Source organism: Melospiza georgiana, chromosome 3 (assembly GCF_028018845.1).
Source record: "Melospiza georgiana isolate bMelGeo1 chromosome 3, bMelGeo1.pri, whole genome shotgun sequence".
Taxonomy (NCBI): domain Eukaryota; kingdom Metazoa; phylum Chordata; class Aves; order Passeriformes; family Passerellidae; genus Melospiza; species Melospiza georgiana.
Window position 1 is genome coordinate 108,048,802 of NC_080432.1, and position 23,976 is coordinate 108,072,777.

Consider the following 23,976-nt stretch of genomic DNA (forward strand, 5'->3'; position numbering starts at 1 on the left):
CCCTTACCCCTTAGTAAGAGAGAGCAATCTGAAAGATAAAAGCTCTTTCAACAGGTGTTGCTTTTACCATCCAAACTGCCATCCTATCCAAACACCATTTAAAACCACTTCTGATTATCAGATCACCTCTCAAGCCTTTTGTACATTTAGGACTACTCTAAAATATTCAGCAATGAGTTATACTTAAAATTAGTTTAACAACTTGAATATCACACTTAGAATTCTGTAGTAAGGGAGAAGGTGGTGGTTTCTTTTTCACAGCAAGGCTTTTACCTAGCCCCAGACTGCTCCTGCACCTTATCAGAAGCTCATTACTCAATATTCTGAAGTTGATTATTTCAAACTTTCAATGAACTCACCAATCACCAAATATAAGAAAGGCATTATTCATAACCACAAGAATTTATGGTTGGAGGAATTCTTTGTTTCCTACAAACAGTCAAGCACCCAAATGCTAATCCATTAGGCAGAAGTAAAATATCTGGCACATTCAATGTTTGTATTGCACTGATTAAATTCAAACAATTCTATAATACATTGACCGAATGGCAGAACCTCCATTTGCAAAAAATACTGTAATTACTTAATAACTCTTAAGAGCCGTATAATTATCTGTATTTATATTTAAAGACTCCACACAGATGAGTCTGTAGTCCAGGTTTCCAATTTTTCATCTCAGAACTTTTAAAATAATAATTATAAATGAAGCTCAAGTAAAGAAACACCAGAAAATTTTGCTTTCTCCCTGATCTTTGTTGGCATTTATCAGAATATCCTGATCATGAAACGAGAAAAAAATATCCATCCTAAGTTCAGCCAGGCTCCAAGGTAACATCTGTAAATTGTTCAAGATTATCCTTATCATACCCAGCCCTATCTAGCCTTAAATGTTGGTGTTTTTTTTTTTTTGACTCAAGTGTTCTAGCAGTCACATACTGATAGGCACACATGCTTCAGGCACTGAGCACCTCAAAATCCTAAATACAGAAGGTGTACGGAACTCTAGAGGTCACAGAATTAACATCAGGATAACAAATCAGTTCCTTTATTCTTTACAGATAAACTCTTGGGGAAAGAAATGCAAAAGGCACATAAAGCAGGGCAAGCAGACGGCAAAAATGGATTCAAATACTATTCATACTTCTTCCACCATTTGTATAGACAGTAAAATAGAACACCTATTCCAATATGTGTTCTCCAGAATAAATACACACTCCTCTGCCCCAGTTACACATAAACAACCATGCTAAACAAGCATTAAACTACTCAGAACCAAAAAGCAGTGTACCCACCCTGCTGAAATCATTATCAAGTTGAGAGGCGAAATAAGTGAAGAATCTGCCCTCTGTTATCGTTGATCAACTATCAGAACAATACATTGATTGAACACCTCTTACTAAAGTTTCCTATTGCTTTTCTAAGTTCACTCCAGCAGCAGGACATATAAGGCAAAAATCAATACATATTCAACAGAGCAGTAATTCTGAGTAGCTCTCAATTCTGCTTTGGCACGGTGCTGATTGGCCCATTGATGCCATAACACACTAGGAGAGTTTTCTGCCATTCCTGTGAAGGAATGAAAGTTGGGCAGCTCTCCTGGTGTTAGATTAATATAGATGTAACTTCAAGTAAATGTTGCAGTATAATTCTACTCAAGGCTATCTCTTGTTGAATAAGCAGTAGAAATATGATTAAACACCCTTCTAGATAAACAGCCTTCTATCACTTCTATCACTCTTGACTTCAAGTTCAAAAAGAAAGACTGGTCATCTAAGTCTGTTGTCCAACACATGCAATACTGGAAAACTAAGATTCAAACTGGATCAAAACTAGTCTATTATAGTCCACCTTCTTTGAAGTATTTTTTTGCAAAAGGCAAAGATTTAATCAATCTGTCAGATAAAGACATACCAGGAAAACAGTGTTATCACAAATTATGAACTCTGTGGCAAGTGTTCAGTGGCACATTAAATAAGTCTAGTTTGACTTTGTCAATATGAGAACAAATTCCAGTCCATATCAATATAAATTAACCTAAACTAATTTCAGGTACCAGGGTGCCCAAGTTAGGGGGCATGGTTGCCCCACATGTTCCTGTACAATTGTTAGCATCAAAGCAAAACCTCCCAAAGAAATTCAGGTCTGCTAAGATCTTAATTATCTGCTGGAGCTTCCAAATTGTCTTGGTAAATTATGTACCGAGTATTGGCAGATGGTCCATAATCCTAAATTAGCTCTCTGAGCTATGCAAAATTAGTTGAGATCTAGCTGAATATCATTGCCATGTAACATATATCAGAAACAGTCCGGCTGATTATTTATTAAAACACACGGACAATTGCCTATGGACAATGATGTATGTGAACAATTTTATTTCTTTACTTCTTACTTTATGCTGAAAACACCCAAAGTAACTTTTATGTTGGAAAATGTGAATGTTGACTGAACTCATTCAAAGTCTCAGCCTAATTATTTTAGAAGAGACATTCTAAAGCAACTGAACTAGTGAAAATGTTTCAGCTGAAAGTGGTACTACATATTCTCCTTCTTGCTCATTTGCAACGGTTTGAAAAGGTTGCCTGCTCTGTCTAGCTAGTTTTCAAACCAATTTGATGCTGGCAGCCTGAAGTTCCATTTTCCCCCACTCTCAACACAATACTGAGTTTTAGGACTCAGTGTTCTCCTGTTGAAGAAAGTACTAGAGAAAACAGATGAGAAAGATTATGTGTTGTTTGCACTTCAGTCTGGTTATTTGTGCAGAACATACAAATCTGAAGAACCATGCAAGTATACTTCTCATTTCTTCCCTCTCTGCTAATTTGGTACTAAATCACTTGGCTGCTACTGGATTGCTCCCTGATACCACCAATTTAGACTGTGATTTCATTAAAATAATCATTACCAGGGTAATACTCCTAAATAAGTGTGCAGCTGGTGAAACACAGCAACCAGAATGCAAGAAAGTCTGCTTTAGTTCCACCTCTTTGTACATGCTTATATAAAGAATAATGAATATGTACAAAACCCTGCAATACAATAGAATCTGAACACTTTACTTACTGTTTTATAATCTTAATGGAATTACTTCCAGCAAGATGAAAAGAAATCATTCTGCCTTTCAAGACTTTCTTTCTCACACATTCTTGGATCTAACATGGCATTATTCATTTTACCCTCCAAGCACAATGATCTTTCTCACATTTTTTGCAGATATGCATTGACTTGAAAATATTCTGTATTTTATTAAGGCAATTCTGAGCAGTTCAGCACGTTGCCATGTAGCATTCAAACAGCAGTTGCCATTGGCATTCTATATTCCACATAATTCAAACTGGATCTAGGCTTTTCACAGACCCTGCAAAGGACACTGGTCCCGCTTTTCCTCTCCCTTTTTAGCATTTTGCTATTTTTTCTCAAATAAGTTCAAATGTTTAAAAAACTGTAACTATTTGCTACAGGAGGTTTGTAAAGGATGTTTTTTCAAATTTGTTTCTGGTATTTTCAGGATTTAATTTTTTTTATGTTTTTGTAATTAGATAAATAGACTAAGTAAGGCTTTAACATCAAGTAATTCTTGGTATTGTAACAACTAGTAAAACATGTAGGTTTAGGTATAGCAAAACTACTTAAAAGCTGATAACACTAAAGCACATTACCAAATGCATAAATCTATGAATTCAGGATAGAAAGTGGATTATACACAGCGTCAATCAAAATTAATCTTATTTCCAATGAGGTCTGGTTTCATCAATAGAACAAAGAGTGATTTCTGACAGAACACCTCAAGGATAAGCTCCAACCTTTAAGCCATACATCTCATATTCAATTTGCTGAAGCCCCAAAATAGCATGACCACTCTTTAATTAGATGTTGTACTTCCTGCTCTCTTCAATCTTTCCTTGTCAAACTGTGAGTACTCCTTTGAGATTTTAACTGGTTTGCAAGTTTTTCTTTCCATATATATAAAAAATAAAATGCTTCACCAAGCCCAAATGTTCAAAGCTAATACAGTGGCCTATCTCAGCAGTAAGAGACTAACTACAAGATTCCCATCAACACATGTAGGGAAACAAAAACCTGGAAGTGCTATGAAATTCACCTCCTTTTTAATCAGAGAAAATCAGAATATAGGAAACAAAGTACAACAAATATGACATCAATAATATTTTTATATGACCCATCAAATAACAGTGACAACCATGTTCATTTTAAAACATAGAATAATAAATTATTATTCAACAAGTCAATTACTATGACTAAACAAAGAAGCAAATTTTCCTCAGGCTCCATAAAGGAGTATATTGTATACTCCTTTATGTATAAGGAGTTCTCTCACATGTTCCTATCTAATAAAATGTTCCCATAAAATGTATTTATTCAGAATGGGCCAGTATTTCATTCACAAATCTTGCCTTGTCACTCATCTGAAAGAATATTTGCCAGGCATATGACTGTCAGATTTGATTATGTAAAGAATGGAAAATAATTTAAAATATGCACTTCGGAGTATTTCTCAGATATTCCATCTGAGCAATATGGTACCTAAACATCAGTTTATATCAGATGTTTCCTAATGTAGGGCAAAATATAATCTGCTGGAATGGATACATCAGCCTTGAGACTGTATAAAAAAGACAGAGAAGTAAACACTATGGAATAACAAATGCTACTGCAGTGGATTTTGCTGTTCTATTTGGGAATATATTAGTAGATAAGAATAGAATTAGCAGGATTACAAAATAAGTACCCAAGTGTTCTTTTCTTCTCCTCCAGTGATACCTAAAAGTCATTGTGGGGTGAAGGAATCCTTAGTGATAGTGACCAAATTAAAAAAAAAGAAGTGTAAAACCCTGATGTAAAATTTTAAATATATTTGGTTTCTTTGTAATGCTAATGAGGGCTTTTGCATGGAAACCTTCAGATGTATCAACCTATTTCCTCTATTAAGAAGCAGGGATTACTTGACAAATCTCAGATGTGAGATTTATTTTAGTGTATCCTCATTTATTTCTATTGCAGTTTCCGAACTTTGCCTCTCAAATCCAAGCAAGCAACACAAACAACCATTTAGTTTGGTTCCTCCCTGAAGGAATTTTTAATATACAGTAGAAGAACTCAGTGTCAGATAGAAAACATTCTCATACACAGACATTATAAAACTTCTGAATGTCTGTAAATGAACAGTTCATAAAAATCTTCCATTGCATAAAAGCGGAGAAAAGGGCTATGTAGATAGAATAAAGAAAAAACACCTCAAAAAACTTTGCACTTGTAGAAGTTTTGTACAAGCAAAGAGGTAGTAGAATATGCATTATTCTGGTAACTTCAAACACAACTTTGACAATCTCTAAACATTATTTAATCTAATAAAGGTTTCATGAGACCAAAGTCTGAAGCCAAAGCCTGAAGAGGTAGCAGTGGCTAACATGTACAATGCTGTAAGTGGCTAAGTGACTAACATATATAATACTACAAGTAGCAGTGGCTGACATCAATAATGCTAAAAGCACATTGGCAACTCATAATCACGTGGATTATCCTGAACACACAATGTGAATTGAAAAGAGAGGACTGAAAGGGCTGTGATATATTACGGTGTAATTGGAAAAGCAATGATTTTGTTTGACCCACAGGAGTTTGGGATTCCTTTTGTTGCTTTATCTGAAGAGATTTATCCTTCTGGATTTGGATGCCCTTTGTAGTTGACAGCAGTTCTACTGTGTGTTTGTCAGAGTCTTTGTACTGGTAATCAATTGTTGGTCTTTACCTCACTGGTGATTAGCAGTCAAGCTGACGAGTTTATAGACACCATATTTGTGTGGTGACTTCTTCTGTTACAGCTTCTTACCTCTCACCCTCAAGTGCTTCTCTGCACACTAGAAATCAGCTTATTGGAGACAATATAACAGGTTGAAGTGACCTGGGACATTCTGTCTCTTTCTGATTGAGGAACATAGTCCTTCTTACAGGGATTATGTGGGGCAAGTCTGGGTACAAGATGTACTAGAACATGGAAGGTCCACCCCTGGCTATTTTACTGTATCCAAATATTAACAGCACAGATACATCTCACATAACTTCAGGAAAACATTTTATGTCTAGGCAGTGATTTTTAATGATGCTATGCGGAGGAGCTGCTTACAAAGAAAAAGCAATCCTTATTAAAAATGTACAGAATACAGAAAAAATGAAGAATGCCTACTAGAACTATTAAGCTACCTAAAATATAATGGGTGAGCAGCTGAAATAATAATGTTCAAGCTTGCTAGAATGCTTTTTGCTTCAACTTCTTCAAAGGTGGAGTAAGGAAGTTAAAGCATTAATGACATTTCAGTAACAACATTGATTATTTTGGAGAAACTAGGGAGTCAGAAACTAAGGAGCAGTGGTAAATGGCATGAAAAATAGGAAAATTTGGAAATCAGAAACAAAAAAAAAGCTTAGTCTACATCAAAGAAATTGAGAATAACAACTGCATTAGTCTTTTCTGTAGAAAATTAAATAAATTTCTTGAAGATATAAAATTATTTAAGCTAGCAGGACGACTTTTTAGATCTACATCTAAATGAAGCAAAACCACTTGAGCTTTAATACCTGCAGATTTACAGTTAAAATCCTCATGTTGCTTGCAGATATAATTCTAGCAGGGATGGACAGGATTAGTAACCTATGGTTTAGACTAATCATTTCTGTTTTTCTGAACTTTTACAGTTTTCTAGTTGCAAAGCTGACTTTTAACAAGAAGCGAGGTGCCAGGGATTAGACTGAGTAATTGTATGTGCAGCTAGGAAAAGGAGTTATTGCAGATGTACAGAATTAGAACTGGCCTCAGGTTTGCCAGGGCTGATTTCTTCCTCATCTTTCATGTCAGTACACAGACATAACAAGTTTGAGAAGTCAAAGAGTGACTGCACAGACATTAAATGCTATTCTATGGTACATGCAAGTTCCCATAATAGGCAGTATTTCATGGCTGATTAACTTGATTGTACAGTAAATGTGTTTGCTTTGGATTTTCTCGCACACAGAATTGTTTTTTCAGGAGACCTTACGATCTTCTCTCCCAAAATGTTTATAAACCGTTCTAAAGAAGCAGGTTTACATTCCCAACTAGAAGTAAACATATGTGACATACATAGAAAATCCTGACAACTCACCTGATTTTCTCGTAAAGGGAAGCATTTTCTGAGGGTCTGGATCACAAGAAACCAAGTATTCAAAAATAATGTCTGGCATCTAAGTTCTTGTTCTGCATCTTTGTATTTGTACAATGGTTATCTTTCACACAGACCCAAGCCTAGAGCCTCTAAACATATAAGGATGATACCAATTTACTACAATGACAGTTGCTTCTACTTCTTGCTTCCTTCAAGGTACCTTTTATTCACCTTTTTACTCCAACAGCAAAGCAGTTAAATTGGGCAACCTCTGAAGGAAGAAGTTTTTGCAGCACTGCCTTAATCTTCTCTGAGAGCTATGATTGTCTTTTTCAGCCTCTGAAACAAGGCAAATCTTTGCCATAATTACTTGCTAATTCTTCATTGGCAGCTAAAACAGAATCATCCATAAAGTGCTGAATTAAGCATTCTAAATTAAAAGCTGTGAGAGAAGGTAGAAGGGTTTTCCTTCCATATTTGCTTTCCTCAGATATCTGTCCACTTTGTAAAAGGTTGTGAGAGTTGGAGAGAACAAAATAAAATGCAAAGGAAATAAATAGTAGGAAGACTGTATATGTATAGTAATTTTATGCTGATTTAAAAATAAATAGAAATGTTGGAAAACCTCAAAGATTGTCCTTGTTGACTGCTGACAAAGTCCATCAATTTTGTGAGAAAAATAAACTAACTAAAAGCTTGGAAACAAACCTCCAGAAAAATCACATTAATATGAACTGAGAGGCCATTATTGGGTCTGAGAAATTAAGTCCCCTAGTTACACATTTCTCACAAACAACACAGGCATCGTTAGGATTTGTCTGAAACCAGATGGACCTGGAAGGATATCATGCCTCCAAGAACTTAGGATGTGGTTTTGGCCTTCCTTTCCAGCCACAAAAAACATCATCTTCAGAAGAGGCTCCTGCCTGCTGATACTCAAATAAAAAGGGACAGTTCATTCCACACAAGGTGTAGCACACAATGAGACAGGCAGGGAGCATAACCCAATAACCTGGGAGTTAACACACATCCAGAAAAATCAGACATTCTTTGACATATCACAAGAAGAACAGCTGAATTGATCTCCCAAATATTCAGCAGTTGGGGAGCTAACATGTGTTTGAAATAAGTACAACATTCTGTGTCAGAAAAAGAAGAAATTGCACCAAAGGAGAAGATGTATGATGGAATACTACTATTATCCAAAGAGACAAGTCACACTGGAGCCTTTTTTTATAGTATTTTCCATTTTCCATTCTTAGCTTCCGATGCAGTGCTGGAGAAATGTATGGGCTGTGTATGGCTAAGTGCATTTACATCCTCTCACCAACTGCTACTGATGTAGTTACACCTCAAAAGCCACAAACAGGAAAGAACCAACAGACTCCTCATAGAAGAAAAAAAAAAGCATCAAGATTTTTTTTCTTTTTTTTTAAAAAGCTGTACAAGCCCCATATTTTCTGGGTGATGTTCATCAAGGAAGCAACATCCAAATCCAGCTTTAAACGTCTGATGAGAAATGGCTGGGTTTTTTGCCTGCAGGTAAAATGTTACAAGACATAACCATCTCAAGTACCGTCTGGCAGCCTCAGTAGGTCCATCAATTAAATAACAAGTGGGAAACCTCAGTGGAACCTTACAGACCAAGAATTACTTAGGAGGCATGCTAAAATCCAATATCACTCTTCCTGGATGCAGAAACGTGTACAATGCAACTCCTACTTTGCAAATAAACAAATTAAGTAAAACACTGAACAGAGATTTCAACACAAATGTTTTTCAGACGCTGCTCAAGTCTTTGCCCCCTTCTTCCTTTTTTTTAAAGACACAAATCTCTGCAGGATTCCCCTTCCCTTCTCAGTTTTAACAAGGATCTGTTGTAGGCTGGTTCCACTAATGGCATACGCATGGCCAACAGATGAAGAGCAGAGCCACCCCTCAGCCATCACAGGGAGGCACAACCTGGCCCAGGATCCTGTCCAGCATCCCTGCCTAGGGACTCCTCTGCTCCTCACATCCCCCAAGGCCCGGCAGGAATGCTCTCTGCCACCTCGGGCAGATGTGAGGACGAGTCTCCGTCCCCCTCTGCTTTCTAGGAGCCACAAGCAGTGTGGGTTCACCTTGGGTGAAGCTGAAGCCTTGTTCTTCTCCCCCAGCCTTTGCTGAGCCATCAACAACACCTATTCAAGAAATAACATGAGCTCTCCTCCACACGTGAGCCTACGTTACTCTCCACGTTTCTTCAACAGCATTCCTACCCTGAAAAACTAACATCCACCACACAGGCAGATCTCCACACAACACAGTGCAGGCTTGGGCACTATGCAGAATGTGATGTTTTAGATTTAGAATAGCCAATACTCATTGGCCTTTTTTTCTGGAAATGGTAAGAGTGAACAAGAATTAGATATACTTGAAAAAAAGAATCAGTCAGAAAAAGTGTTATGATAAACAATATAAGATATTTTTTTCTCTTTGGCAACACCTACTGTGAATGGTTTTATTAAAAATGTCAAATTTCATGCAAGTTTCCAAATTGATATATAAGTAGGAAGTATTTTTTGATAGTCCTGCCACATTACTAATCTCATTACTTTGCTTTGTAAAGCACAAATCAAAACAGAGGAAATTCCTGTTTATGCCTAAAACTAGCCAACAGTTTGTAGAAATAACTTCAGTAAGCTTGAAAGACTCCAGAATGAAATGAAAAAATGGGGTGTACAAGAAAGAAGGCATACTACCACAAAACAGGAGGAAATGGTAAAAAAATTCAAGACTATCACTAAGCAGGAAAATTATCAATTAAAAAAGCAACTAGCAACCTTCCCCCCCTAAAAAAGTATGATGTGATGACCTGTCAAATTGACTGCCAGAATATGCAAAGCAAAAGTAGAAAAATAAATTTTCCAGTGCTTCAGCACACAAATAATTAGAAATGCCAACAGAAGGATGTTCATAGCAAGCAGATCTCTTCATATGCACAGAAACATCTTATGTGTTGTGACTAAGGGTGATTAGAATTGCCCTTAAGAAATCCCATTTTAAAATCCAAGCAAGTTCAAATTACATTAAAATATAAAGTAGTGATTACAACACTGTTTGGAGACTTTTAGGGAGGTGTTCCAGCCCACATAATTGGAAGTAATTTTAAAGCCAAAACAGTAATTTAGATCTAGCTATGATCCCTAGAGGTGACTTACATTCAAAGAACAAAAATAAAATGGTACATACTAGAAAGTAGCAGTAAGATTTTTGGGAGTATTAACTTCAGTTGAGTTTGTTTTGATGTTCACTACCAACGTGTAAATATTTTGTGCCAATGACTGGCTGAGAAGCATCTAAATCAGCTTTTATGTGTGTGAGTGAAATAGGAATGGGAGAAAGGCTTGTTTGTTGCCACATTTAATTTAAATTTTCAGCATCACACCTCTTCCATCTGGTCATCACACAGCATAGATCAGTACACATGTTTTCCCAAAATGCTTTGAATAGAGCCAAGCAATTAACAATTAGTTGCAAAAATGCAAACTAATTCGAATGACTGTGAGAAAATAAGTTATTCATTGTATCCACAGATAGGAAAAAGGCTAATATAATTAAGCACATGAAATGCAAGTTGTACTTGTTCTGCTTTATTTCTAATTCCCTTGTACTTTAGATTAATTTTGGGGGTTCTTTTAAACTTCTTGCTGATCCACCTGCAGGAGAAACACAGACACCCAATGATCTGCTCTTCTTGCCCTTCCTTTAATTTACTCTGCTGAACAGAGTAAATAGTTTGTAAATAAATTGTTTTTGACACATCCTCTGCCACAGAAATACATAAAATTATGTTTTAGCTCTGCACTGATTTGACAGCTAGCAAATAAATAGAAAGAATTTATAAAAATGTGGTTTCACTACATTAATATCAATGTCTTTATATTTATATGATCAGAGCTCAGGTGTATCACTATTTTCCTGTTCCCTTACTGGTATAAACTTCAAATTACTGAATTTTAGTAAGGCAAAGCGGGGGACACAAGACTACTCTGAAATTTTCAATATGCCTACCAAGGCTTACAACAGTGAAAACACATGAACTGCCTTTCACCCCGGGAGGGCCCAAACCATTGCCACACAGCTGGTTAGGAGATTAAAAGAAATTACTGTTGGGCATTACCTTGCTACACAGGTACTGAGCTATGTCGATAGCAGTAGCACATATATAAATATTAGTGAGCAAAACAGATCTCAACACCACAACTAGGCTCTAGAGAAAGGTGCACAGAAAGGTGGTGGAACCTTCTCCCTGAATATTTCCATGCTCTGGATAGATGAATTCATCACTGTCATACTCCAGAGCTGAACATACCTCTGCTTTGAGTGGGATCTTGGACTGGATGACCTTCAGGAGTTTCTTTCAGGAAACATTTGTGTGATACTACATTTTCAGAGCCATTTTACCAAACTTTTTTTTTTTTTTTTTTGGTGGGTTTGAATTGGTTTTTTGTCCTTGAAATTAAAGTTTGTTTCCTTCAATGTTTTTCATCTATTTTGTTATCAGTGAGGCTTTGATGCAAAGAGGTAACTTGTGACTTTTAAGTCAAAGCTTTGAACTGATGGGACAAGTATACATTTTTCATACAATATGTATTAGAATATGTTATCCAAGGAACTCATCTACTGCATCTGAGCCACAAGCTTGATGAATTATGTTCAGACTGTTTAAAAAAAAACACTTTAAAAGTGAAGACAAGCATTTAAATTTAATGCAACAGAAACACAGGAGCCAGTGTAATGATTCATGGACATGGTGTGAGAATGCCAAACAGACTGGCTGGACAGATCATTGTATCATCCTTATTTCACATGGATGTTGTAAGGGCAGAACTGCACCTGTCAAACCAGGAGAAAGTGATCCTGCAATAATCACAATGCAATACAGTGATGGTGCAAATAAGTGATTTATGTCTGAGGATGAAAGAAGAAAGAGCTCTCTTGGAGAGCACATATAGAGATGACCTGTAAGCCTTGTCATGGTCTGACAATGTGTTGCCATGGCAAAGACTGGATCAAAGATGCCACTTGGGCCATTAGCCAACATGCTGGTTTATACTGACAATGCTCTCCATATATGGCAGGACAGGAGACATTCAGAAAACATCTGAATGGAAAAAAAAATAATTCAACTCACATTTCAGTTAGAGACAACTCAGTGAGAAGAAATGACAGCAAATAAGCCCTAGATAGGAGAAAGTAGGTCCAGAGCAGATCTGTCAGTCATTGGCACAAAGATGATGACATAGTCTGTGTTCAAGAAAACCAGACACACATTGTTGACTAATGCAAAAAAATAGCATGAGAGGTCTTAAAACAATTTCCCTTCTACAGAGGCTGTTTCTGTTACCATGTTGTGTTTCCTGTCTTTCAGTAACCATGATATTCAAGGACCCCTGAGAAACACAACATACAAGGCAACAGCATGGGAACATGCTAAGAACTATAATTGAAACTAACTTGCCAGTGAGACTTCAATGTTATCCTAAATTAACAAACCTGCACGTAACAGGTTTGGTTTTACATCATATTTACACCTACATAATCAAGAGTGATGGTACTTAAGAGAAAGTCTTCACACCTCTAATACCACACGTCAATGTGTATATTCTCAAGTGCAGTACTCCAAAGTGAGAGCAGTCTGGCTTGTTTCTAAACTTGCAGCTATAGGTATTACTAGTATGTGCATGAAAATGATCTTGTATATAAGAATAGGTATTAGCATCACACAGAAGAGGAATCTTGGAGATGTGTGCAAATCATCTCATCATCAGAAGCTCATCTAAGTAAGTTCACACAGGAAAGCAAACATCAAGGTATTATATTTGAACACATGACACTGAAAAGGTGTAAATAAAAGCCTTTAACATTCCCCTGTTTTATAAAGTAACTTTTCCCTCCTACAGAAGAGAATTTATCACACTCAACACTGTCTAGAGATACTCAAGGAAACAATGACAAGCACAAAATAAAAACTTTATTTACTGCCAACCTAAAATTTAAATCACTGCTGTCTTCAAATAATTGCATGAATAGCTAGGAACATATAACATTTCCTTTTGTTAGATAAATGGATACATTTCACTAAGAAGGAGATTAATGTGCATTTGAAATAGAATAATAGCTATAAACAGAAATTAAAGTGGCCCATTAAGATACAAGACTCTAAACACAATACTCTTAATCTAATTTCAGAGAATGAATAATTGCTGGACCTTTGCATTCCTCTTAATGAATCTATTTACACATAATTAAAACTATTCATCCTACTTCAAGTCTGATATATCTTGGATGACATATTAGCAACTTAAAGTCTTCAGTTTGCAATTTGTTTTTAAGAAAACCTTTGTGCAGGGAAAGGATAATATTTCTTTCAATTTTACTGAACACCAGATCTTTTCTTTCCAAATTCTCTCATGCTAAATATAAAGTTCAGATCTTAGTTCTTATCTTGTAATTAGTAATGAATAAAAAACATATTGTTATTTTGGCTACATACATTATTGGTTACTAACAAAAAGATGGCAATATCTGTGATTGGCACTTGTTAAAACTGGAATACTATCTGCACTTTCTATTTACTTTCTCACTGCATCTCCTCGAAGAACTGCAGTTCTCTTACAGTACTGACAGGTTCACTATAATTAAACTCACATTTTGTGCCATTTCTTTGATGGTGTCAGAAATAGCATGAGCTGATATTAATGAACCCCCCTTTCCCTGCAGACAGACCAGCTGCAAGTTATTCTTGTCGGCCTTAATTTTTTTGTGAGATGAAGGAGATGCTGTGCATTAATCCCTTTTTCCAAGTGTCCACCAGTGTTCCTGTGTGTTACCAACACCCTTGGGAGCACTGACCTATAGATGACTTAAAAGAGCAATCTTTTAGGAGGGGATAAGAGGTATCAAAATGAAAAAAATACTTCGACTTTGTGGGCTGTGTCTACAATGCTCTGGAGCTTGTGGATAGTGTCTGAAGAGTACTCAGTGGGATACAGTCTGTGCTACAGAACAGAACAGACCTGGGTTTGTTCTCTGCGTGTGGAGCCAAGCAGCAGAGAATAAGGAGGGGAATGCCTTGGGATGTCCCTGATCCACTTGGGACAGCACTAACAACTGGCCCAGCACAGTTAATCCCGTGCTCAGTAACCAAGGACACGGATTCAGGCGCTGAGTGGCTGCCCAGCTCTCCACAGTTTACACTAGCATTTACTAATGCAAATGCAATCTGAAATTGCAGCGCCGAGTGTCTGCTTCCTTTCACATATCAGTCACAGAACCACAGAATGGTTTGGGCTGGAAGGAACTGTCAAGGCTGTCTTGTTCCAATCCCTTTTGCTGTGGGCAGGAACACCTTCCACTTGACCAGGTTGCTCAGAATGCCATTCAATCTGGCCTTGAACTTCTCTGGAGATGAGGCACCCACAACTTCTCTGGGCAGGTCATTCCAGTGCCTCACCACCCTCACAGTGAATAATTTCTTCCTCATATCTAATCTAAATTTAACAACTTTCAGTTTACCCTCTGTTTTACCCTCTGTAACAATGGAAGAAAAGCAGATTGCCAATAAATACTGGCTATGGATAAGCATGGCATCACGAGTCCACTGGGCATTAATAAAGAACAGCAGAAAAGCATATTTTAACACAATTTAATTGTACTAAATGCTATTCATTAAAGGGGAGATTACTGTACATTAAAACTCATCTAGTTAAGCAGCTATGCCATTGCAGAGCTTATCCTCCTTGCCTTTCATCATAAGAAAATGATTTTTAAAAATCTAACAAAACAATCTGGATATGAAATGCATCTTATCTCTCAAAACACTACCTAAATATCAGAGTTCTTGGAAAGTTATCATGAGATGAAAAGTTCAGCATGAATACCAGAAAATTGGCTACTACAGTGCAGATGGAGTCGCTTTCAGATAAGATCAATTGCATCTGAAAAAAAAATCAAGAAAAGAACTCCCACAATTTTTATTTTGCAAAATTTGACTGAAAATGTAATGCTAAATTAAGAATTCTAGTTCCACTGCACTCAATGTCAGGAAAAGCATTGTTAGGTTATAAAATCCTGGATCTCTAGCCCGAGTTTTCTCTAAAAAACTCTGAATTTTACGAATAAACAATCTCTATCAGGAATAAACAGCTTGGCTAATTGTTTCACAGCAACTGAGGATGGAATTCATTCACTGACTGTTTTCTTTACCTGTTCTTTATGTCAAACAGAAAACACGGATACTGTAAAGCATTTCACTTTTGAGATTATCCAGATTTTGCAAATTACAAAATATAATTTTATCAATGCAATTAAGGCACTCATGATTTCAAATCAGGAAAAAATTAACTTCAGATTATTATGGAGCTATAAGTAAAATTTTTCATCATTAAGAAAAGAAAGTTCAATATTTAAAATTTCAAAAAAGCATAGAAAAGAAATCTGAGATAGTGCTGACAAAATTTTGGAAGAACTTCCTTACAGAAAAATCTTTACAGAGGAGTAAAGGGAGTCTTTACAGAACAATTGGATTTCTTCTGTTACTTATCTGCATGATTCTGCTACTTGTCATGTAAAATTAAGTTCAATATAATAGAATTAAAAAGAAAAATTCTAAAAAGGAGTGCAGACACACAGCATAAATTGAGACAGAATGTAATTACAACTCTCTCTCCTAGAGACTGATGGACTCCAGACATCAAAATGTAGTTTGTAAACTAATTTCCTTGAAAAATTTAGCTTGAAAAACAAGATATGATTCAGATTCATGGTCTGTTTACTTCTTTATTGCATATTTATTTATTTTGCTTATTAACTGGGAGGTATGTGAAATTGTAGAACTGCCATTCAAAATACTCAAATTTGGGAAAACGTTGTAAAATATCTTGCAGCACAAAGCAATATATTCATTGCTTTAATGCAGCAACTGATGATTTAAACTCATTTAAAGCTAGGAAGAGAGCAGACCAGAACGAATGATACCAGCCTTTAAGCACAAAGATTAATTATTCAGTGGACAATAAAACACTACAAAGGCAGAAATTAACAGTTGCCTCAAGAAGATACAATTTTGTGTGCTGAATATATCCTCTCAAAAGGCAGACCAATGTAATTACCAACCCTCCTAAGACCATTTATACATTGTAGAAGCAGTAAGAACAGCAAGTATTCCCTGTAAAATACATTACTGCGAGTCAAAATTCATTTACGTGAGGCATGTATGAGGTTAAAGAATTAAGCCCAGTACGCCTATTTATTTACAATTACCTTTGTTCTTTATTAATCTTAAAAAGAAAGGGATCTCTTTGGGTGGCCAAAGCCTCGCTCAGGTACCTGTTCTGCCCATGCCTCTGGAAAGCCAGAAGCAAAGACAGAGCCCTCCTGTGATCCTGCCAGGGCTTCTTTTCTCCCATCATCTGCTCCCCAAAGCACTACTGCTGCTCTCTGGGGTCACTGGGCATCACACCTCTAACAGAACATTGTAATATCTATAAAAGAGGAGATGAAGTTGTGTCCCAAGGGTCCCCACAGAAGCCCTCAGAAGGCCTCAGGCCATCAATAGAAAAGGCAGCGTGGGAACAGGAGAGTCACACCAAGGGGTTGCAGCAACCTCAGTCCACAGGGGAAAGCTGGGAAGCTTTCAGCAGAGTGCCAGGACTGCCAGGGTCGGGGCAGGGAGCCCCCCAGGTCCCCATGCAGCCTGGGGACACCTTCAGAGTCACGATGAGGCTTTCTCCCCATGCTGTGAGCTATGCATACATGTGCAGCACGACATGTAACAGGTACTTGGCTGAAATGTTTCCAGCACAGGATCTGTAAAGAGATGTGGGGTGCTAATGCTGTAGCTCAGTGCCATTCACAGGATAAATCTGATAAATTCAGCTACTTTCTCTTGTGCACTATTACAGCTGGACAAATGGACATGAACCAGGACTTCTCTGCTGTCTAATTTAGATGACTGAGAAGAGTTCTGTTTGACAGAAAAAAGGGTTTTGCATTTAGACACAGAAAGCACAACTCCACATTAGTGACCAGAAAATGAACAACACCCAGGAGATTCAAACTAAAGTAAAAGCAGTTGCTTATAGTCTGTTTGCAGGCTTTTAATGGAACTCTGAAATTAGATGTATTGCATTTCTAAAAACTTCATATGTTCTGTTAAAGCATTTATTTTTAATCATATGCAATTATATTATTAGCACAGGGAATTAACAAAAGCTAGTAGCATTTCAAAGCAGACTTATTTTCAGTACTGAAAGAAAGTCTAAATTTACACAATGCAGTATTAGCTGTGGCAAGATCTTAGGGAAGTGTTTGCATCAGTTTCTTTCTCAAACACAGGTTATCTGATGGCTTGTTTTTTATATGTCTTTTTAAAATTTCCTTAAATTGCACTAGTTGAAATGCAATTTACTTTTCTAATTCCAATTATTTTTGGCTCTTGGAAACCATTTCAATGCTGAGCTTAAATCATTGAAATTTTTGAAAATGGATATTCTTATCTGACATGCACTGTTTTCTTTTAAGCACTTTTGCCTGAAACACACATTCACCACGACCCAGAGAATGTCCTAAGACAAAGCAGATTTTGAAGGAGCAGAAGTGGAAGTGTGCATCTGAGGGTTAAGTTCAGCTGGAATGCCTCAAAGCAGCTGCTGATCTGCTGCTTTCCAAGGTCCTGCTTTTTATCAGCACAGTGACTATAAGCAGCACGCTCAGGGTTTTGCAAGGAAGGAGGAAACAAGGAGACACCAAGGGAAAAAATGAGTGTTGGGAGCCCAGCCAAACCACGCGTGCCAGCAGCATCACTGCGATGCAGCTGAGTGAGAGCGAAGAGGTGTCTCCAGTCTCTGGGGCAGCACTCCTGGAGAGCCTCCTGGAAAACCAAGATGGTTTTACACAGCTCAGGCCTGGCCCTCCTGTTTCTTTTACTGGATTTACAGCGATGTAACTTCACTGATGCTGTGCTCGCTGGGGTATTTCTGCTGCAGACCCTGCAACTCCTTGGGTCCTGACAAAGGTGCCACTCTCCCTGGCCAGCTGGAGGTGCTGGGATGGGTGATCTTTGCTCAGCCAGGAGAGTCACCTCTGGCTGTCACACCCTGCAATCAAAGAAAAGACTCTGACCCTGACTCGATCACCCAGTTAAGGTGCTAAGCTGGAGAAGAATCATCGCTCTTCCTTTTGCAAAGGAAAGGAAAGGGAAGACAGAAGAGAAGAACATCAGGTAAAGACTATTATAGCGAGAACTAATGGGGAGCACAAGTCTCCTAGCAGAGGCCAGCAAGGGAGGGGGATATTAACCTCAAAGAAGTTGGTACCCAAGATGGGTGGAAACTGCTGTAAAATTGAAAAGGTGATCATATTCAGGTACGAGAAACCCACAGATGGTTGCAAGACATCTGTTTCAGTTGTAATATTAAGTAAGGTGGAAGGTAAGAAAAACTGTACTTAATAGTGGATTTCTATAGTCTTATTGGTTTAAAAGTAATGACTTTTCATAGAACAGGAAGCAGCAGAAATGAGCACAAATTCCTATTATTATATATAATTGCCATTAAAATAGTAATAACTTTTAAATTGCTTACCATTGGAAAAAGACCTGACTATCTGTTACATATCTATCCTACTCCAATTTACATTTTTAATACATCTCCCCAAACTTGATGCATTTTTTTCTGAAGAAACTTAATTAATAATTTATCTATTTTCTGTCTGAATTCTGAATGTTCACAGTAGTAACACTATATAATAATTTTTTCAATGAAAAATTATTGCTTTTAAATTTAGGATAATGTATTTTTTTGTTGAGTAGTACTAATTTTATTGTTTGAAATCAAGCTATCTAAATATACCATCAAAACTGTTAATGTTGGAGTTGCTAAATTAGATTTAATATGGTTGTCTATGTGTGATTAGCTTTACTCCAAAACTCAAAGGATTTTAGGACAAAGCTTGTAACAGCAGTGTAGAATTTGTAGGTTTTACTAGATACTCTTGGTTTTTCTTCTTGGGGAGATGCTTTTAGGAAAAAAATCATAAACATTTTTTCGCACTCACTAAAAACATTCATACAAATCAGTATTCCAGTTTAAGAAAACAGACCATGAGACAGAAAATTTGAGAGAATAATTTAAACAAGCAGAATAATGAATGTCTTTTTAGATGAATGAGAATAGAATTATTTTTAGAACAAGCTTTTCTGCTGCAAAAAAAATCTAATGGCTCAGGATGCTTCATGGAAAAAAACCTACAGAAGTTAAAATATTTATTAAAGATTTTGAGTTTCCACTCAACTCTCCTTCTGTATTTATACTGAAAGAAACTAAAAGGAACTCCATTAGGCAATTTAAGCTCCAAGCTCCATTAGGCAATTTATTACATTGATCTTCAAAAGTAGGTACCTGCATTAATTAAAAAAAGCAAATTCAAAATCCAAGAATTCTTCAATTCTGTCTTTTCAAAACTTTTTGTTTTGATTTTTTCCCCAAAATTTGAATTTAAATGTCAGTGCAAAGGTGCAGATTTGTCTGGCTAACATTTCCTTCATGAAAACCTAAGCCATTATAAACCCAGATAAATCTTTCCTTCTTACTCACTTCTCTTTCTAATTAACATTAAGTGGAAAAACATTGCATTATCTGGCTACTGGAAAAAAAGTGCATGTACAATACATGTATACTTTTAATAGTTCAGATTATAAAAATACATGGATAAACTTCTCTAAACTCTTTTCAGTTTAAATCAACTGGTATATTGGGCATATTTAAATATGCAAGAAAATATGCCAATAAAAGCAACAACACACATCAGAAAAAGTGCACTTTTTCACTACATATTTATGCATATAAGCCTTTATTTAAAATATTCCCTCAGCATAGTTTCTACTATTTAATCTGCTAAATTTCTATGTTACTAGCACATATTAAGTTTTGGTTCTAGTAAGTCATCCCTATTGTTCCTATTATTGTCTGTCAGTGATGTGGAACATGAAACAAGACAACTATTCCTGGTCAAAAACTAAGTTGTTTAAAACCTAAGCTGAGTTATATATATTATTTCTAGTGCTAACACAAAAGCTTGCAATAAAGTTTTAGTGAAAATAAGTAAACCCTTGAACTGTTAGAGACTGTAGCTATATAACTGATGTTGCCTCAGTTAGAATAAATACATGTAACATATAAATAAATTTGGGAACTCTGTGCCAACACTGCCCTTGCAGATAGGGATGGGAGCAGCTGTCATTATTTTGGAATGCCCCAGGATACTGCTCCTGTTGACTCTACCCTCGTCTGCACTGAGGCTGTGCCTCTGCCCTGGTATCCTTCCCTTGGTCGTGCCTCAGACTGTGCAACAGCTCTGGGCTCTCCTGCTTTCCCATCTTGCATTCAAGGCTGAGATCCCTTTGAAATCAGAGCTGCTGGCATCCTCACAGGCCTGTGCCCTGGCTATGGTCCTGCTCTTTGCTTTACTGCTTTTGCAGCTGTGAAAGCGGGGATGCAGGCAGCACATCGAGAACGCTCCCAAACGCAGCCCCTCACGGGAAACACTCTGGTGACCACCAGGTGACCACTGCTGAAGCCACGGCTGGTTCAGCCCCCTCATCCCTCCACACGCTTCCTCCCCTCCTTCCAGTCTTGGCTGGACAGCACCACGATCCAGACTGACACCTGGTAATGTCCTCTCCTCCAGATGAGATGGCCAACACATCCACATTAAATAACAAATAAAACAGCAAGGAATTGAAACCAGGGAGACCCAGATGCCTAAGAGCACAATATGTTCATGAAAGGGTAGCTAGATAAGTAGGTATAAAGAAGTGATGAATACAGCTGCATTTTCAGTGTCCTAGGTCTGATATATGACATAATTTAATTTGCTGTATAATCACATATATTACTGAAATGAACTGCAGACAGATAATATCTTAGGTTCAAGCATCAAGCTAAAGTGTAGGAGGGTATTGCAGACTGATTAACTTTTTTTTAAGAACAAAATCTTGCTAGCAAATATATTATAAATGAAATACATATGTTGAAAATATATTCATTTTAACCAAAAAATCCTACCAACGCAGGCCATCTGCTTTTGACTGATAGGTTTGGTAAACTGTCAGAATACCATGTAAACTGTTACAAATCTCATTTAATGAATATCTCAAAAACATACATAGCTCACACTACTGGCAAGCTTTTAATGAAAATATATATCAAAGAATCAAATATGTGTAAGTTCTGCATTTCAATTACTCAATAGGATAAAGAACAAAGTCTGTAGAAAAACAGCAAGAGCTCCATCTATCAATTCTGAAATGAATCTAAAATTATCTAAAAAAGTCATTCTAATGAATTTCTTAAGAAATATATTTTTCCATTGCTAATTCCTTTCATATGATACATCATTTAAAATAATTTTGTAGAGATCGAAAGCAAACTAAGAAGAGAACACAAGTTCAGCCCCCTGGGAATATTTGCAGAAATTTTGTCCAAAAGACAGGCATTTTCCACATCTCTTCACATTATTTGAGATTTTTACTATGCCCCATGGTCACCTCATTAACAGCCCCCCAAAAGGTATGATGACCCTGTTGAGGATCCCACTGGTGTCTAAACATCCCTTCGTGGACTGCTCCTCTACACAAACTCATGCACAGCCCCCCACAGTAATAACTTCTCCCTCTTTTTTAAAATTTTGTCCATAAGTTGAAAGTTCTATGAGGAGAAATACTAATTTAATTTCAAATACATTAAACATTTACCAAGAGAACTTCTACCAATACTCGAATGACTTCAGAAACAATCCCTAATATTCTTGAACATTTAAATTCCACTGTCATGAAAATGATCAAGTTTAGAGACTTTTCACTGTGATGGGAGATCACATATCCTGAAAAGGAAAAAAACCACATTTTTTCCATCACAGCATGCCAGGAGTAACACAGTCCCCAGCCCTTTCCTACACAGCTTTCTTCCCTGATATGTGCCATTGCTCTTCTCCTTGCTCTTCACCTCATCGTGGTCAACCACAGGGCTGCCCACACAGGCTGCACCTTCACAGAACTGCCTACAAGTAGCTTGAAAGTGTAAGAATCCCGTTTCTGTAGAAAAATGCATGATACAGACTCAATGTCATGTAGTCTCAATGTTTCCTCCACAAATTTCAGTCTTACGCACTACAGCATCAGTACTGAATGCTGTGATAGCCCAGTGCATTAATAATGACACGCAGTGAATGGAGCAGGTGCAGCCAGCTGTCAGTATCTACAGAATAACTCTGGAAAATGAAAACTATTACTTATCATGTCTAGAAACTCCATGGCTTCTTTCATAACTCCTTCCCTACAAGATCTCTGTGATGGCAATCAATCTTCTCAAGGTGGAGAAGACCATGCTGCTTCTCCCTCTGAAGGCTGCAGTTGCATTTTGGGCAGACTGGAGCCATCCACGGTCTCTCCTCACTCTCCTTGGTGTGTACAAATGCCTTACCAAGTTCAGCATTAGACTCTCATATAAATCTGCCTTGCCCTGCCACTAAACTGCTACCATAACATGAAATTTAGCTTCAGCTTTATTTCCCAGGGAAGGGATAGACTTCAGAATCTCCCCTTATGTATTTTATTGATAGCATTTTTACATCATTTTAAATTGCTTTTCTATCCCAAGCTGTATTTCACATTACCCTATTTTCAGTTTCTACAGTTCATATGCTTAGATTTTGAAGCACCTTCTTCTCTTTATCAAACTATATTAAAAAAAAGTTTCTTTTCAGTTATATGTATTTTTATTGAAGCAGTGGGAATGGCAGCAGGAACTCAGAATACTCTAGCCTTGCTAAAAGACTATGTGACAGCCTGCAATTTCTCTGTCATTAAAAATACATATTCTAGCACTATGTTCATGCTGGAAGAATGCTACCCTAGGGAACGGTTTCACCTCATAGTATGTAATTTAATTTTATTTAACATACTGTGCATTAAAACAAAAGTGGTCAGTTCTGGTAAGAGAAATTCTTATACATCTCAGCATTTATAACAATGGGAAGTACAGCTACTTCACATAAAGGAATTCCAGAACACCATTCACTGCATGTATTTTCCTGGAAAGGTCTGATTGTTAATGGACCAGTGTCTTTCCCCAAGTATTGTTACCTAGGATAAAGCATACATGGGATGCTGGAAGGCCATGCAATAATCATTGCGTATGAACTAATTAGCAGAACTACACTTAGTAACATATCTACAGCAAGGATCCGAAAGAATGCCTGAAATTGAATGCAACTGTCTTTAAGATTTTTTTTTTCCCAGTAATATTTTTATCTAGTAATTTGAATTTTTAAAGCTTCTTCTTCTCTGCTCCTACAAACAGCTCAGCAGAGACTAGTTTTCCTTTTCTTCTGTACTTTACAAAGTTCCTGACTAGTAATTATCAGGTCCCAGCAATAACCACTACTAAGAGCTGATTTTGAACTTACATTTTAGGAAACAACAGAAATGCTTTCAAGAGTCCAAAGGACCTACAGGCCTTGAAAAAATGTTGGAATTTGGAGAGGAGATATGCATCAACTGTTCGATCTCGTATAATTTGAAGAATTAGACGATGCTTAAGGATAGTAAATGGCAGAAATTATTTTTTTCTTGAGTAGTTATTCTTGCATATGCTGTTTGGTGTCAGTTTTCTATCCTGTTTAAGACAATCAGCACTAGCCAGCATCTGAGTGCTTGCTAGTGCACACTGCAGAATATTATTGCCTTTCACATGCTCATCTTAGCATCCCCTGTTGC

At 37.0% G+C, this 23,976-nt stretch overlaps 1 protein-coding gene across 1 annotated transcript in view; it reads right to left on the minus strand.

Moving 5' to 3' along the window:
• Positions 1-23,976, minus strand: part of KCNQ5 (potassium voltage-gated channel subfamily Q member 5) — a 280,972-nt gene that overhangs the window by 200,945 nt on the left and 56,051 nt on the right. The window lies entirely within an intron of this gene.